This window comes from Bubalus bubalis, chromosome 15 (genome assembly GCF_019923935.1).
Source record: "Bubalus bubalis isolate 160015118507 breed Murrah chromosome 15, NDDB_SH_1, whole genome shotgun sequence".
Classification (NCBI taxonomy): domain Eukaryota; kingdom Metazoa; phylum Chordata; class Mammalia; order Artiodactyla; family Bovidae; genus Bubalus; species Bubalus bubalis.
In genome coordinates, this window is record NC_059171.1 from 43,450,926 (window position 1) to 43,464,968 (window position 14,043).

The following is a 14,043-nucleotide window of genomic DNA, read 5'->3' on the forward strand; positions in this document are numbered from 1 at the left end:
ACTATGAAGCCATGAAAGTCTAGTAAAATGCTCTAAGTGTGCTATTTAAAAAATTATGTAAATAACACAGCAACACAATTACTGTGTTATGCAAATGCATTCAATATATTTTCTTTTTGAACAAATGTTACATTTTAATACATTGAGAATATGGTTGTCTTTTGGGAAAAACACATCACATGTACTATTTTTCATAACTTTTAATTTGTTTTTCCTTTTTTCTTTTTCATACAGACATATAAAAATTCATCTTGTAAATGTTTACATTTGTTTTGTCTCTGACTACAAAACCTAAGAATATAATATTTTTTTTCATTTCACCAAGGCCATATTAAATTATAAAATTGCTTTTATTTCACTGCTTAGGAAGAGCTATATTGAAAAGAAAGTCTCTTTTTCTAAAATACATATTTAGAATTTTTACAAAAGTATGTAAATGATATGCATATAGTGAAAGTAAATTGTGAAAGTGTTAGATGCTCAGCTGTGTCAGACTCTTTTCAACCCCATGGACTATCGCACACCAGGCTCCTCTGTCCATGGGATTCTCCAGACAGGAACACTGGAGTGGGTTGCCTTTTCCTTCTCCAGGGGATCGTCCCAGTCCAGGGATCTGAACCTGGGTCTCTGCATTGCAGGCAGATTGTTTACCATCTGAGCCACCAGGGAAATGGATATGCAAACAAAAGCAATACAGTACATAGGCAGATTTTTTTTTCTGCAAATACCTTTTGTTAGAGGTACACATGACCTTTCTCTGATTTTTTCTTAATACTTTAATGAAGTTCAACAAAGTGAGCATATGCTTATGCATTATTACTCGGGTTCTTTTTCATGTTATTTATAAAAGTTGGGCTATGCTTTTCATATTATTATGAAGCCCAGCATTTAATTACATATGAAATATTAGTTGAAAGATTTTCTATATAAATATGAGTAATATATATGGGTATTTATAATAAAAGAGTTAATGATTATTCACTCTAAGTGCTTAGTCTATGTAGGACTAATATTTAAGAACAACTATTACCTTGAAAATTAACAATGCCATAATTTACAATAAATAGCAGAAGGCAACAATACATTTACTAGCATCAGAATGGGAAAAGATTTATGCTTTAGAGAAAAAATATAAAAGAAAGTATAAATTCATAATGAATTAAAATGTTTTAGATGCTTTTTATAATTATATAAACATTAACTTATTTTATAGGAATGATTTATATTATTTAATATAACAATTAACAAATAACAGTGATGGGAAGATTCAGATGTATTTCCTTAAGTAACCACCAGATGGCTATATGGGCTCTTTCTTGATCTTGAAGTTTAGTTTTCGTTTTTTACCTACAAAACTAAAGATTTAAGCAATTCTTTACATAATTTTTATGGAGTTTTGAAATAACTGAAGTGTGATGATATAAAAGATATGAATGCAATGACAGTGTGAGAGTAATTGTTTTTTCTGATTTTATTTAAATATTGAAGACTAATATGGTGAATTTTAAAGAATCCTTTGATCATGGAATTTTAAATATTTAGCTCTCTTTTAGTCCAAACTTTTAATTTTACAGGTTAAGAATCTTATATGTAAAAGATCTGCATCTCTCTATCTTTCGGGCTTTATTTTCACTGTAAAATCTACATGCATTAACCAGATAATTCAAATGCAGGATTGGGGAAAAGGACATCAGAACTACCTGTAGGGCTTCCCTGGTGACTCAGTGGTAAAGAATCCTCCTGCCAATGCAGAAGACAAGGGTTTGATCCCTGGTCCAGGAAGATCCCACATCCCACGGAGCAATTAAGCCCATGCATCACAAGTGAGCCCACGTGCCTCATCCTAAAGCTCTTATGCCCTAGAGCCCGTGCACTGCAACTGGAGAGCAGCCCTTTCTCTTCTCAACTACAGAAAAGTCCGTGCAGCAGTGAAAATCCAGCATAGCCAAAAATACATAAGTTAATACACAAAATTATTTTTTTTAAAGCTACCTGTATTTATTTTTATTTTAGTATCAAAAAAAGCTACCTGTCAAACTACAAAGAAAAAAATATGCTTATTTCTTTAATTATTTAAGAAATAATATTTATCCAATGCTGAAATTTTTACTTTGCCTTCATTCTGTCAGTATATTTATAGGGAAAAATAGGTAAAATAGAAGGAAGTCTAAAACATTTTTTATGACTACATCTTATCTGTATATATGTTCTGGATATATTTGTCTTAAAAATAATTAGCTTTAGGTGGCATTAGTGGTAAAGAACCTGACTGCCAATGCAAGATGTAAGAGACATGGGTTCGATCCCTGGGTCAGGAAGATCCCCTAGAGGAGGGCCTGGCAACCCACTCCAGTATTCTTGCCTGGAGAATCCCAGGGAGAGAAGAGCCTGGCGGGCTACAGTCCATAGAGTCACAAAGAGTCAGACATGACTGAAGTGACTTACCATGTATGCATCATAAAAATAACTAAATAAGAGGACTGCAAATCTCTCAAGTATTAGTGTATAATGTAATCAATTTTAGAAAGCTTTGCACAATGCACTTTAATTTTGCACATTTTTATTTTCTAAAAATAAAATTCACTTTGATATAATTTTTCTGAACTACTTCAAACCATTTTTATTAGTTTTCTTTGTTTATGGTTTTGAATATATCTTTGCAGGTTTATAAAGCAGGAGGAGAACTGGGCAACAGATGATGAGATGATTGCATGACATCACTGACTCAATGGACATGAGCTTGAGCAAGCTCGAGGAAATAGTGAAGGACAGGGAAGCTTGGCACACTGCAGTCCATGGGGTTGCAAAGTCAGACACGACTTAGCAACCGAACAACAAAGTTGTAACCAATGATACAGAACTGATTTAGCAAAATTGGCCTTTAGTCTCCTTTTCTGTGGGAGAGCAAAGTTGTGCTTGTTCGTTTACCAGATTTTACTCAGAATGAAGTATCTTGCTCCTCCACAAATGTGACTATTAGTCTGGAATTTTGGTACTTACCTTGCTACAGTCCCACAGTAAGGAATGAAAGCAGAGCCTGGGGAGTGCTGAGGAATGTCTGGGTAATGTCACTTTAGTGGGGTCAGGATTTACATATTACATCTTAGACGTGTTAAAATGTGGCGTTATGTATTTCATATATTGGATTTCATCTTGCTTTTAAGTTTCCTTTCTCACTGATTAAGGAGAGGAAAACAACAACAACAAAAAAACCTTAATCTTGGTATGCCAATATTTATTCCTGGTATTAGTGTCTTTCAGATGGTCATTTCTAATTTTTTCCCATCTGGCAGGGCTTTCTCCTCCCTTTTTCCTTACCTAGATGATGCGATATGATGAGGATAAAGAATAGCTATCCTTGTGGCTGGGGAGGAGAGATGATCTGATTGGCTATTGTTTTCTCAGTCCATGCTGTCTCCATGGTGATGTCCTTGCAGCCTTCATGTCACTGTATGTCCTGCAATGGTGTCATTCTAAAAATCTCATCATCTTGGCATCCCCTCTCAAGGTCCTCAAGAACTACCACTGTGTGTCACTTAGACAATGAGAACCTGGTTACATAATGCTTTGGCTGAACCATGATGTTATAATGTGCCCTAAGCCAAGGCTGTATATTATCACCCTGCTTATTTAACTTATATGCAGAATACATCATGAGAAATGCTGGGCTGGAAGAAGCACAAGCTGGAATCAAGATTGCCAGGAGAAATATCAATAACCTCAGATATGCAGATGACACCACCCTTATGGCAGAAAGTGAAGAGGAACTCAAAAGCCTCTTGATGAAAGTGAAAGAGGAGAGTGAAAAAGTTGGCTTAAAGCTCAACATTCAGAAAACGAAGATCATGGCATCTGGTCCCATCACTTCATGGGAAATAGATGGGGAAACAGTGGAAACAGTGTCAGACTTTATTTTTTTGGGTTCCAAAATCACTGCAGATGGTGATTGCAGCCATGAAATTAAAAGACGCTTACTCCTTGGAAGGAAAGTTATGACCAACCTAGATAGCATATTCAAAAGCAGAGACATTACTTTGCCAACAAAAGTCCGTCTAGTCAAGGCTATGGTTTTTCCAGTAGTCATGTATGGATGTGAGAGTTGGACTGTGAAGAAAGCTGAGCACCGAAGAATTGATGCTTTTGAACTGTGGTGTTGGAGAAGACTCTTGATCATCCCTTGGACTGCAAGGAGATCCAACCAGTCCATTCTAAAGGAGATCAGTCTTGGGTATTCTTTGGAAGGAATGATGCTAAAGCTGAAACTCCAGTACTTTGGCCACCTCATGCGAAGAGTTGACTCATTGGAAAAGACTGATGCTAGGAGGGATTGGTGGCAGGAGGAAAAGGGGACGACAGAGAATGAGATGGCTGGATGGCATCACCGACTCCATGGATGTGAGTCTGAGTGAACTGTGGGAGTTGGTGATGGACAGGGAGGCCTGGCGTCCAGCAATTCATAGGGTCGCAAAGAGTCAGACATGACTTAGGGACTGAACTAAACTGAACTGAAATATAGATGATCTCCTCTTATCTTTCAAACATGAAGCCAGACAGACACAAAAAGAATCTTTTTTTTCAGTTTCCCCATCACCTTCCTTGTGTTTCATCTCATCAGTGCATCCTCTCTCCTCTTTCAGGATTGATTTGACGGGTTGAGTTAAGGAAAAGTTGCTTCTGTGTCATGATGTCACCTTCAGATCTTTCCAAATGTGATTCAACATTGAAGGATTATCCTTTCCATCTGAATTGCAGGGACTTTTTGTATATCCTTCCATCTTCTCTTCTATGGCTTTTATAGGAAAACCCTAAGCTCAGACTCTCAAGCTTTGTTCTGCCTTTACACTGGGAAAGTTTGGGAACTGACAAAGTATTTATTTAAAAAAACTTTCTTTCAATAAAACCTAGTATTCAAAACCCTCATTTCTCTATGAAAGTATATTAGAAAAGTTTAAGACTCAAAATTGAAGAATAACTATCTTGTTTTAGGCTATGTTTACCTTACCTGTGTAAAACAAGGAATTAAAGAATGAAGTAGCTAGAAAAACATGGAAAATCAGAATCTTAAAGGAAAAAACCCACAGATTTAATATCTCAAATAAACTTCCACTGTTTCATCATTAAGACTAGTAAAAATTCTCATGCTTAGTCACTGTGTTCCTGATGTTGGTCCATAATTCTCAGCAGAAAGCACAGATGTGGCACAAACTTTGTATTTGACTGCCACTGTTTTTTGTTGCCCACCCACCTGGCAGGCCAGGAGAAAATAAAAGCCTGTCTCACTTAAAAGCTCATTCACTTATTCATTCATATGCTCATTCATTAATTCATTGAGTGCCAGATGAATATGAAGAAGAAATACAACAGAAATAACAATAACAACACAATCCTACTTTTAGCCCCAACATAGTCTGTCTGTACCACTGTAGTGTTTAAAGAAGTCTTCAAGACTTCTCTCAGGGCCAAAGCAGGGCATTAGTTTATGGTTGTGTTTTTTTTTTTTGTGGTGCAGTTAACTTGAGAAAATGCTCTGGGGAAGCACTGGTTCTGTCGCATTTGCTATTACTTTTATAATCAGGAAAAAGAGCATCATAAAAAGACATGATTTTGACCTCACCCTGGCCTTGAGTTTGGCAGCTCTAATTAAAAAGTGAATGTACCCAATGTCTTACAGAATAAAGCCCTTTTATAACAAATAACCTTTTGATGGAGAAACCACACTGTTTGTACACCAAAAAGTAATTTTAAGGCTTATCTTGAGCTAATGCCAGGGTAAATAGAAGCTGAAGCTTCTTGCCCTTCTTCTCTCTTTACCAAGAAATCAAAGCAGATCTATTTCAGCTTTCTGCTTTACAAATATTCTACTGTAAATTTTATGCAATTTGCAAGGACAAAATCCTTTCCAGTGACATTTTGGAACAAAAATGAAAATTCTGGATCTATGGATGTGTGGTGACTAGATTTTAACAATCTGTACAGAAGAAGCCTTATTGTGAGGGAAGCCAAATTTAATACTGAAATGTTCCAAAGAGTTGTCAACAGTTCATTTAAGGAAACATTAAGGAAAGATCTCACTCTTGAAATTTAATTTTGACCCAGTTTATAAAAGTTGGAAAGCCAGAGTATTTATGCTTTCATTAAGGAAGTTTTTTGGAAACCTGAGTTCATCTCCATAACTTAATGTATGGAACTGAAACTATATTAGAGATACATTTGTTTGAGGAGGAATTTCAAACTAGGCAGTTTTAAAAAAACCCTTGGTAACAAGTTAACAGATAAAAGGAATTTCAGCAATTACCAAAAAGAAAAAATCAGTTCTAAAAGTGCAGGCTCTAATCTTTTAAGCTCTTTTAAACACTACATCATTTATTGTGATAATTAAATGCCAAAAGATGGGTGATTTATAGCTGTACTTCTTGTCACAATAAACACTTCAAATAAACCATCATCAATTAGTGTTTACAGATTAAGTTCAAGAGCTTAAGCAGTTCTTCATAAAGTACTTTGTTTAATAATGTCATATAATAACCCCATGCCCTATATAGTTTGCAAAATCCTTTCAGCATTTTTTTTTTTATTGAAGTATAGTTGTTTTAAATGTTGTGTTAGTTTCTGGTGTACAGCAAAATGGTGCAGATGCTCATTTGTTTTCTCAGGTTCTTTATTCATTTTGCTTATTTGGCCTTCTTATAATTGTTGCAGTCTGGGTGGCCTTTTAAAATTTTACATTTAGTCTTATGTACAGAAGTAAACTCGGAGAATTAAGTATTGAAAAAGTTTATGTAACTAAATAGTGAAAGAACCAGGATACACTGAAACGTGGGATTTCTGATTTAAAATTCTTTGCAAATACTTAATTTTCTCTTTGGTGTAAACATTTACTTATAAACATGTGTTATTTCTTCTTCCGCAATATTTTCAACACCATGACATCACATCAATTTGATGGATTAGTTGTTTTAATGTACTTCTTCTTCTTGGCTCTTAACCATTCTCATTAATCTCCTATTAGTTGTCTCATAAAAGATGTCTCCAGCTATACACAGCAAACTCTAGAAGATAGGAAATGTATCTGGAAGATTTCTGGGTTTTGTTTCAGATGTAAGGAGCTTGGAAGTCACTACTTCATCCTAACAATAAATCAAAACTCAACAAACTGAAAAAACATCAGTAACTCTTCTTGATATATAAGATAGCAGAGGACATAGGACAAATCACTGCTCCTGACACTGGAGACAAGTGAACAGAGGGAATCACAGCTTACCAGAGTAGAGATGGACAGAAATTGCTGACTTTGCCAGTACAACGGTATGAAGATCCAAACTATAATTGATAAATTGCTAGAGGCTCAATGCAGACAACCTTGACAGGTAAAAACTCCAGAGGACTCAGTCATTGTAAGTTTTAGTTTCAGGAGCCTGATAAGGTCCTCACAGTAATTATCAGAGAAAAATCCCCTCATGCTGCAAGTAAGAGGAAGGGAAAGGGAATCGTTTTGATATCTGCCAAAGCATTTTGATTTCATCAAGGCCTTTCCTCAGCAGAAACAGAGTCTAACCTGTCCAAGTATTATCAGAGCCTAACTGACCTGGGTGAAGGGAAATATCCAACTCCAGCCTACTCTGTCCAGCCTACTCTGTCTAAGTGGAGAAAAAACCTGAGAAGCACTTGTGAAGTTCACAAAACTTAAACCTCTGGACTTAGACCTGTAGAACACTTTCCTCCCCTGGCACCTTACCATCACATTACTAGAGATCTACTTACAAGAGTTTCTTATGTGTGTCAGTCAAGAAAAAAATTGCAAGGCATATTAAAAAGCAAAAAACACAACTGAAGAGGCAGAGCAAGCAACAGATCCAGACTTAAGATGAATGTCGTCATTATCATAACAGGGATATAAAACAATTATGATTTATATGTTAAGGGCCCTAACTGATAAAGTAGACAGCATTCAAGAATAGATGGGGATTGTAAGCAGATGGAAATTTTAAGAAAGTATCAAAAATAAATGTTAGAAATCAAAAACATTGTAACAGAAATGAAGAATGTCTGTGATAGGCTTACTAATAGGCTGGACATGTCTGAGGAAAAAAATCTCTGAGATTGAGACTATCTCAACAGAAACCCCAAAGCTGAAAATCAAAGAGAAGAAAAACTAGAAAAAAATAATAGAATATTCAAGAACTGTGGGAAAATCATAAAAGATGTAACACACACTTAATGGGAGTACCAGAAGGAGAAGAAAAAGAAAGAGACAGACAAGATATTTGAAACAATAATAAGTGAGAATTTCTCCAAATTAATCTCAGACACCAAACCACAAATCCAGGACGCTCAAAGAAAACCAAGCAGAATTAATGCCAAGAAAATACACCCAGGCAGATCATATTCAAGCTACAAAAGATCAAAGATAAGGGAAAAAATCCTGAAAAGAGTCAAATGAAAAAATCTTCTTACCTATAGAGGAATGTAGATAAGAATGACATCCAACTTCTCAGAAATCATTCAAGCAAGAAGACAGTAGAGTGAAATATTCAAAGTGTTGAGAGAAAAACACTACCAACCAAGCCTTGTAACTCTGAAATTATCCTTCAAAACTGAAGGAGATTAAAGACTTTTTCAGGCAAACAAAAAATTGAGAAAATTTGTTGCAAGTAACTTATCTTGCAAGAAATGTTAAAAGTTCTTTAAAGAGAAGATCAATAGTAAAGATCAGAAACTCCAATCTATGTTAAGAAAGGAAGAGCATCAGAGAGGGAATAACTGAAGATATAACAAAAACTTTTATTTTTCTTATTCTCAATTGACCTAGCTAAAAGTTTATTCAAAATAATAATGGCAACAATTGTTTTGATTGTGTATGCTTATGTGTATATCTTCTGCATAAATCTAGAAAGCATATTAAAAAGAAAAGATATCACTTTGCCAACAAAGTTCCATATAGTCAAAGCTATAGTTTTTCTAGTAGTCATGTATGGAAGTGAGAGTTGGACCATAAAGAAGACTGAATTCTGAAGAACTGATGCTTTTGAATTGCAACAGTACGTGAACTGAGAAATTCCAGACGTACAAGTTGGATTTAGAAAAGGCAGAGGAACCAGAGATCAAATTGCTAACATCTGTTGGATCATAGAAAAAGCTAGAGAATTCCAGAAAAACATCTACTTCTGCTTCACTGACTTTGCTAAAGCTTTTGACTGGGTGGATCACAATAAACTGTGGAAAATTTTTCAAAAGCTGGGAATACCAGACCACCTTACCTGCCTCCTGAAAGCTGTATGCAGGTCAAGAAGCAACAGTTAGAACCAGACATGGAACAACGGACTGGTTCAAAATCGGAAAAGGAGTACGGCAAGGCTGTATATTGTCACCCTGCTTATTTAACTTGTATGCAGAGTACATCATGTGAAATGCTGGGCTGGATGAAGCTCAAGCTGGAATCAAGATTGCTGGGAGAAATATCAATAACATCAAAATATGCAGATGACACCACCCTTATGGCAGAAAGCAAAGTGGAACTAAAGAGTCTCTTGATGAAGGTTAAAGAGGAGAGTGAAAAAGCTGGCTTAAAACTCAACATTCAGAAAACAAAGATCATGGCATCTGGTCCCACCACTTCACAGAAAATAGATGGGGAAAAAAATGGAAACATTTCCTTGCGCTCCAAAATCATTCAGATGATAACTGCAGCCATGAAATTAACAGACTCTTCCTCCTTGAAAGAAAAGCTATGACAAACCTAGACAGCGTATCAAAAAGCAGAGACATCACTTTACCGACAAAGATCTGTTTAGGCAAAGCTATGGTTTTTCCAGTAGTTATGTATGGATGTGAGAGTTGGACCATCAAGAAGACTGAGCGGCAAAGAATTGATGTCTTAGAATTCTGGTGCTGGAGAAGACTCTCGAAAGTCCCTTGGGCAGCAAGGAGATGAAAGCAGTTAATCCTAAAGGGAATCAGTCCTGAATATTCATTAGAAGGGCTGACGCTGAAGCTTCAATACTTTGGCTATCTGATGGGAAGAGCCAACTCATGGAAAAGATTCTGATGCTGAGAAAGATTGAGGGCAGAAGGATAAGGGGGTGTAGGTTACAGAGGATGAGATATTTGGATGGCATCATCAACTCGACAGACATGAATTTGAGCAAACTCTGGGAGATAGCAGAAGACATAATAGCCTGGCATGCTGCACTCCATGGGACTGCAAACAGTCGGACACGCCTTAGTGACTGAACAAAAATAACAACAAAGTATGTAGGGATCCCAAATATCACATGAAGATTTTCTATTTTTTATATTTATTTTTTATACTGTCAATACACCCATTTTTTCCTTTCATTGCCTTAATATTTGTTACAACAATGTTGGTATTATTTCTTTTAGAACCTGTCAATATTGCTGGAGTCTCCACTCTGTCTTCTTTATTAAAGACAAATACACATTAATTTAGTAAGTGTTCTTTGAGCATTCACAATGTGCTGATACCCATGGAGTATCCAAAGACTTCATATGTAGCCATGAGTTTTCTGTTCTCATGAAGCTAATGACATAGTATAGAAGAGGATTAACTAAATGATTAGATTCTGAGAAGGATTATAATAGAGAAATTATGCAGCATTTTGTCCTTACTCAAACTTCGTAAGATTATTTTTCCTAACATTTATCACCTTTCTACTACTCCTCAAATCTTTTAAAATCTCCATGATTTTCCAATTTTGAACTCCTTTTGACACTTCTTTAGTTGCAAAATATATAACCGTATCTTATATTTAAAGGTAAATCTATCTTTTATATTTTTATGATGTTTCTTAAGATTTTGAACATAATAACTCCTTTTTGTTGTTTAAGAAATAGCAGTATGCTGTATTTCAACTGGGTGCTCTTAACAGGGTAATAATTTCAGTACATATGAGATATAGTCTGGCTCAGGCTGACTGGAAAATCATCTTATATATCAGGAACTGGGCCTGGTGACCATGGGCAGAGACCAACACAACATTGTAAAGCAATTATCCTCCAATTAAAAATAAATTTCCAAAAAATCCTAAAAGTTTATATCCTTTGAAGAAATAAGTATGATAACATACTGCCTTTCCTCATTCTACTGCTTGAATTGCCTGTGGTTACAGTATACACTTTGGGGCATTTCTGAATTTAGAAAAAAATTTTCACCTCTAAGGGATTAAAATGAGATTAGGGGTTACTATCTTATTTCCAAGGAGTCATCCATGTTTCAGAACCATAGTTTAATTTTCATATATTACTAGACAGAGCAGGCAGTATCCTCAGAAATATGCATGTAAGTGAAATCTACAAGTAAACAGAGGTAGCAAGTGTTTTAGTACCCTCCACATCTTTATATGAAATTGCTTTTCAGAATATATTGAATGTTAAAACCTGATGCCTTATTATCATGATGAGACAAGAATAGAAAATGGCAGAGGACTATAGGCAATTTATTTTCATGACAAGCCTGCAATATCATGAAGAATTGTGAACATAAACCATCCTCACTGCCATTTCAAGACTGTAATCTTGTCCTCCAAAGATGACACACCTGGGCCCCAGTTGTTTTAAATGACTCACTTCATATTTCTAGATCTTCTTGACCAGACTAGTTATCAGATCCAACCATCTCTAAAATAAATGAATACTATTCTTGTCTAGTCTATTGAAGCAAATTATATCAACATGTAATGCTAGGTTTGAATATTTATGAAACATTCAGGCAACTTGAAAAGAATTTAAGTGATCTTGTTAACAGCATCGCTTTTGAGTTCCCTTCTTGATGCATATATAAACACATTCTGAAGAAGATATTATTAAATCTGCTTTTTAAAAATAAGAGATGTGTGTGTATGTGTGTGTGTGTGTGTGTGTGTGTGTGTTTGCATGCTTCTATCTGTGGCATAATTAGAGCTTTTAAGACCTCAAGTACCTAAATTATATTTGCTGACATACCAACATAAGGCCAAATTAAAAGAAGCTAAAATAACCCCACATCAGAGACTCAAATATATTTTTAACTCAAAACAAATATATATGTACATTTACCATATGTATTTGATAGGAATTATAGAAAAATCTTCAATTTTAACAAGGTAAACGGTGATCTTAGTAAACCTATTGTTATGATGTTTGGCTAAAAAGATTCACATATTTTGTTTTGGTAAGTCCTTTGAGAAGCATAATTTTAATCATACTGAGATAACTCCTTTACACCTATACATTTCAATATTCTATTTATTATTACAAGTTAGTGGGGACAATTAATAAATGAACTATGATTGCATTTATTTCCACTTGGTTAATTTACTCTCTCTCTTATCACCAACTCAAATGCTTCTCCTCACTTAATACAAATGTTTTGTCAAATCAAAAATATTTATTGGACTTCTAATAAACACCATGAAGAAATCTGAAAAAGTAAACTTTTAGATTAAGTAGAGAACAACATCAGGCTTCCCTGGTGGCTCAATGGTAAAGAATTCCACCTGCAATGCAGGAGACATGGGTTCAATCCCTGGGTCAGGAAGATCTCCTGGAGGAGGACATGGCAACCCACTCCAGTATTCTTCCCAACAGAATCCCATGGACAGAGGAGCCTGGCAGGCTACAGTCCATGAGGTCACAAAGAGTCAGACACAACTGAAGTGACTGAGCACGCACACAGAGAACATTGCATTCTCCTTAACATAGCTCATAACTTTCTTTTGGAACACAGACTACTTTTAAAATCTGGTATAAAAATAGAGGTTCACTCTCTAGACAAATATTTGAATATTTAACCAATGTTTTTTCATGGAATTTTATGGGGGTCATCAACTCAGTTCAGTTCAGTCTCTCAGTTGTGTCCAACTCTTTGCAACCCCATGAACCGCAGTACGCCAGGCCTCCCTGTCCATCACCAACTCCTGGGGTTTACCCAAGCTCATGTCCATTGAGTTGGTGATGGTCATCCAACCATCTCATCCTCTGTCATCCCCTTCTCTTCTGTCCCCAAATCAGGGTCTTTCAAATGAGTCAGCTCTTTACATCAGGTGGCCAAAGTACTGGAGTTTCAGCTCTAACATCAGTCCTTCCAATGAACACCCAGGACTGATCTCCTTTAGGGATGGACTGGTTAGGTCTCCTTGCAGTACAAGGGACTCTCAAGTCTTCTCCAACACCACAGTTCAAAAGCATCAATTCTTTGGTACTTAGCTTTCTTTATAGTCCAACTCACATCCATACATGACTACTGGAAAAACCATAGCCTTGACTAGACAGACCTTTGTTGACAAAGTAATGTCTCTGCTTTTTAATATGCTGTCTAGGTTGGTCATAACTTTTCTCCCAAGGAGTAAGCGTCTTTTAATTTGATGGCTGCAATCACCATCTGCAGTGATTTTGGAGCCCCCAAAAATAAAGTCAGCTACTGTTTCCCCTGTTTCCCCATCTATTTGCCATGAAGTGATGGGATTGGATGCCATGATCTTAGTTTTCTGAATGTTGAGCTTTAAGGCAACTTTTTTACTCTCCTCTTTCATTTTCATCAAGAGGCTCTTTATTTCTTCTTTCTTTTTGCCATGGGGGTCATAGAAAATTTGAGGCATGTTCTGGTTATAAAATCCTACAAAAGTCATCTTGGGCTAGCTGTATGACTTTTGGTAAATTAAATTTACCATCTATATGTTTGGGGATTGTTACAAGGATTAAATGAATTAATATATGTTAAGAACTAGGTTTAATGCCAGACTCAAAGTAACACTATATACAGGTTTGTTCTTGTTATATGGTGATTGTTATTCTTTGTGTGTGCATGCTAAGTCACTTCAGTTGTGTCAGACCCTTTGCAACCTTACAGACTATAGCCCTCCAGGTTCCTCTGTCCAAGGGATTCTCCAGAAAAGAATACTGGAATGGGTTGTCATTCCCATCTCCAGGGGATCTTCCCAACCCAGGGATTGAACCCACATTTCCTGTGCCTCCTGCATTGGCAGGTGGTTTCTTTACCACTAGCACCACCTGGGAAGCCCATGTATAAAGCACTTTAGGTAAGTCAAA